At 40.0% G+C, this 4,819-nt stretch overlaps 1 pseudogene; it reads right to left on the reverse strand.

Annotated features, from left to right (window-relative positions):
* Positions 1-860: 860 nt before the first annotated feature.
* On the reverse strand, positions 861-1,768 carry LOC129689814 (ADP/ATP translocase 2-like; annotated as a pseudogene).
* Between the last annotated feature and the right edge of the window lie 3,051 nt (positions 1,769-4,819).

Raw genomic sequence — 4,819 nt, forward strand, 5'->3', positions numbered from 1 at the left:
CTCTCCCCTTTGTTCTTTCTTTGCCTTACTTTTAACAGATTTATGTAAAACAGAGACTAGAAATATTGTGAAATGATAACAACAGGAAGATAAAATGGGTGTGCTGTGGGTCAAATCATTTTGTTGTGTGTTTCTGCATACTTTTGTTTTTCAGTAATTACTTTCAAAAGTTCAGTGAAACATGAAATGCTATATCATACAGTTATAAACTATATAAAACTTATTCAGGATGAATTAATACATTCAAAGTCTTGTAAATTTTGCATGGTTGTTGGACAGTTTCTCTAAGAATCAGAGCTATACACAAAAGAAAGCACTGCCATTATAAGAGGTACAAATCTTAGTAGATATTTCAATGTTGGTTATTTTTTTAGGAAGAATAAATGCTTGGTAATTATTTATAGAATATTTATTGGTTAAAATACATAGTATAATTGTAATAAGTGAAATATAATAACAGGTTGCTTTGAAAGTACTCAAAATATCAGACATAGCAGTAGTGGTGGCTATAAAACACAAAACATTGATACTTGTCGAATTTCAAGTTTTCATAAAGGCTTAATTTGTATGTTTGTAATAGTTTATATGTATACAGATAAGGCAAACATTAACATCCTTGTGAAAACTGTACCTTTACATTTTTTGTTTTGTTTTTAGACATTTTTATTTCTTCACTTTGTATTATCAGGAGTGACTGAAATAAAAAATGCAATTGAATCCCATCATTATTGTCACTATGGAAATGGCTTTAAGAGAAACCTGGTCAGATGAGTATTCCCATTTTTCAGCTGGTCAATAGATGTCACTGATGAAACAGACAGGCCCAAAGAATCTGTCCAAAATGCTCAAGACATGGTGTATTATACAACATGCCTGTTCTCGGGGAGAACACCTAGCACATAATTATGTGTACTTCTTGACAAGACAAGCACAAAGGCATCGCCCATGCCTCTGAGAATATTGGACCATGCACCCTTGAAAAAAGTCTTGCCTCCTTCATCACGGGCGATCCTCCGCCAGCAGTCAGGCCTGTATATGTGATATCTGTTCCTTTGCGTCCTCATTGCACCATCATATGACAGCGAACGGTGTCAAAGGATAGGAGGTCAAGGCCAGCAATAGCAGTGACAGAACCAGCAATCATCCAGCTGATGAAGATGTGAGCATTCTTGGGATCTGGAAGCATTCCCTTTGCAATGCCATAGATACCGAAGTAGGCAGCTCGGTAGATGATAATGACTTGTGCCAACACATTAAAGCCTCAGTGCACGCCTTTAATCCCATCGGATTTGGAGATCCTCAACCAGGCAGTCACCGAAGCCTTCCAATTTCCTTTCAGCTCCATCTTTTTCCACATCAGCTGCTACACAGGTACAGGAAAAATCAAGAGGGTACACAAAGCACAAGGCTGTGGCCCCAGCGGTACTACCGGATGCCAGGCTCCCTGCAAAGTAGCACAAAAACTGGGTCCTCTTGTCCACACCACCCAGAAAGATCTGCTTATATTTACCTTTGAAGGCAAAGTTAAGAGCCTGGTTGGGAAGTATCTAATGATACTGGCCAGATTACCATGCCAGAAGGAAAGGACTCCCTGCTCCTTGGGGATACGAGCCACACAGTCTATAATGCCCTTGTATTGCTTATCTGCATGCTGCACGTACAGCAGCACCTTGACCTGCTCAAAGGAGGCTACCGCTGTCTTGGAGATGGCCGGGGTTACTCCACCTGCCAAGAAGTCCTTGGTGAAGGACACAGCTACATCTGTCATGTTGAAAGAAAGTAATAAGAGACAGGCGACTGCGGGACTAGACTGGAAAGACAACTGGCTTTGACTCCCAGACTCTGGGCTGTGCCTTTAAGTTTTTAAAGAATATTAAAAGTATAAAAATTTATGCACAGTGGCTTTAGAATTGTTTGTTCTTTTGTTATGTAGTACTTCTCCTACAAACAAATGTGATTAAAATCATGCAAATACTTTTTTCAGAAATTAATTGTTCGTATCCTTTCTTAATGGTAAAGCAAGCGAAAATGTTATCAAAAGGAAAATCTTATGAACCAAGAATATGGTACCTGCAGCAGTGGCAATGCATAGAAAGTATCTAACCAAAGATGAACTGATACATGGATGTTTCATTGCCTCTTGGATGATAAGGTGCCCAGTCACAGCTGCCTATCTGCTCTTTGTATGTCTAAGGGCAGTTGTACTTTGGTGAACTAAACAGTTCTGAAAGCTTCTTGTACTGGTCATAAAGTCATTTTCTAATATTCCACATTACCTTACCTTAACATTATCGTGGCTGTGGTGAAACACCACCATGAGATCATCTCTCGGAGAGGAAAGGGTTTATTTGGCTTATGCTTCTACGTCAGAATTTTTCACTGAAGGAAGTCAGGACAGGAACTCAAACAGGGAATGAATCTGAGGGCAGGAACTGATGCAGAGGTCATGGAGGAGAGCTGCTTACTGGCTTGCTTTTCATGGCTTTCTCAGCTTGCTTTCGTATAGATTTCAGGACCACCAGCATGGGAGTGCCCACTCTTGCTGGGCTGGGTCATCCCCCAACCCCAGATCACTAATTAAGAAGATGCCTTTCAGGCTGATCTGCCCAGTCCAATCTTCTGGAGGCATTTTTCCCTCTCACACGATGGTCACATTGACACAAAACCTCCAGCATGAATGTCTTACATTGATGTTACTTTTTCTAGAGACAACAAGAGTTGGACAGGTAATACTTTCCCATTCTCAGTATGTATAAGAAGCAATTATAAATGCTTCTGTAGAGACCACTGATTGATACTGTAAAATTTTTCTTAGTTGATTTACTAATATTTGGAATATTTGTTAAATTTCTGGAAAAAAAAATCTAAAGCTGTGGGAGTAGCTTGCTTAAAGCTACAGACCTGTAAAGTAGAAAATGTAAACCATTGACTTTTAGCTGAAATAGTCTTTGGGAGGAACTTTTTAACTGATTATGTTAAGTCTGGGTGGAGTCTAGATACGAATGCAAAGGCTGCTTTAACAGTCATTTGTAAAGCCCGAAATTTAGAGGGCCAGAGATGTGGCTCAGTAATGAACAAGCACCTGCTAATGTTGCAGAGGTTCCTAGTTTTTCCCCAGCACTGGGTGGTCTCCGTGTGCACCTACATGTATGTCATAAACATACAGATAGTCAGGCACATGTATGTAATAAAACAAAATAAATATAAATATAACTGAGTTTCCATATTCATAGATCTAAAGTGGAAATATTCCCCTTAGTGTTGGTTATTACAGGCTCCGAGGTATAGTCGTATTTTAAAAACTTGAAGCAGATGTTGCCAGGGAAGGTTCAGAATTCTTTCATATTTGGAAGGATAACAATTGTTTTACAGAACAACATGTTTTTCTCATGACTATTTGTATCTATATAAGAAGAGCTGTATGTCTGTGGCTGGGTTAGAGTTGTAACAATGACAAGCCCTGCAGCTGCTTTCCCCAGGGGAGCAACACTGCCTTTTTCCTATATGTTGTAGGCACATGTCCTGGTTCACAGTGCATCTTCTAAGACAGACGATGGCAGTTATCACATATGCTTCTCAGTGTTCATGCTATATGCTCAGCCTATGTAAGATTTTCAAAAAATATATTAAACATTAATGGTATAGGTAAACCAATTGAAAACTGGGATACAGAGCTAAACAGATTCTCAATAGAGGAATAGCGAATGGCCAGAAAAACACTTAAAGAAATGCTCAATTTAATTAGTCATCAGGGAAATGCAAATCAAAACAACCCTGAGATTTTACCTTACATCCATTAGAATGGCTAAGATCAAAAACTCAAGTGACAATACATGCTGGAGAGGATGTGGAGAAAGGAGAACCCTTCTCCACTGCTGGTGGAAATGTAAACTTGTACAACCACTTTGGAAATTAATCTGGTGTTTTCTCAAAAAAATAGGAAAAGTGCTACCTCAAGATCAAGCTATACCACTCTTAAGCATATATCCAAAATATGCTCAAGTATACAAGGACATTTGCTCAACCATGTTTGTAGCAGCTTTATTCATAATAGCAAGCATCTGGAAACAACCCAGATGTCCCTTAATTGAGGAATGGATACAGAAATTGTGGTACATTTACACAATGGAATACTATGCAGGAATTAAAAACAAGGGAATCATGAAATGTGAAGGCAAATGGTGGGAAGCAGAAAATATCATCCTGAGTGAGGTATCCCAGAAGCAGAAAGACACAGATGGTATATACTCACTTATAAGTAGATATTAGAAATATAATATGGGATAAACATACTAAAATCTGTACACCTAAAGAAGCTAAGCAAGACAGAGGACCCTGGGTAAGATGATCAATCCTCATTCAGAAAGGCAAATGGGACAGACATTGGAAGAGAAATAAAAAAGGGAACAGGACAGGAGCCTGCCACAGAGGGCCTCTGAAAGACTCTTCCCAGCCAGGTATCAGAGCAGATGCTGAGGCTCATAGCCAAACTTTTTGCAGAGTGCGGGAAGGGGGAGATAGAAAGACCTGGAGAGGACAGGAGCTCCACAAGGAGAGGAACAGAACCAAAAAATCTGTGCACAGGGGTGTTTTCAAGACTGATACACCAACCAAGGACCATGCATGGAGATAACCTAGAACTCCTGCACAGATGTAGCCCATGGCAGTCCAGTGTCCAAGTGGGTTCCTTAGTGAGGGGAACAGAGGCTATCTCTGACATGAACTCAGTGGCTGACTCTTTGATCACCTCTCCCCTGATTGGGGGTAAGGGACAGCCTTGCCAGGCCATATAGGAAGACAATGCAGCCAGTCCTGATGA

The sequence above is a fragment of the Psammomys obesus genome, unplaced genomic scaffold, assembly GCF_907164565.1.
Source record: "Psammomys obesus unplaced genomic scaffold, mPsaObe1.curated_primary_1811, whole genome shotgun sequence".
Taxonomy (NCBI): Eukaryota; Metazoa; Chordata; class Mammalia; order Rodentia; family Muridae; genus Psammomys; species Psammomys obesus.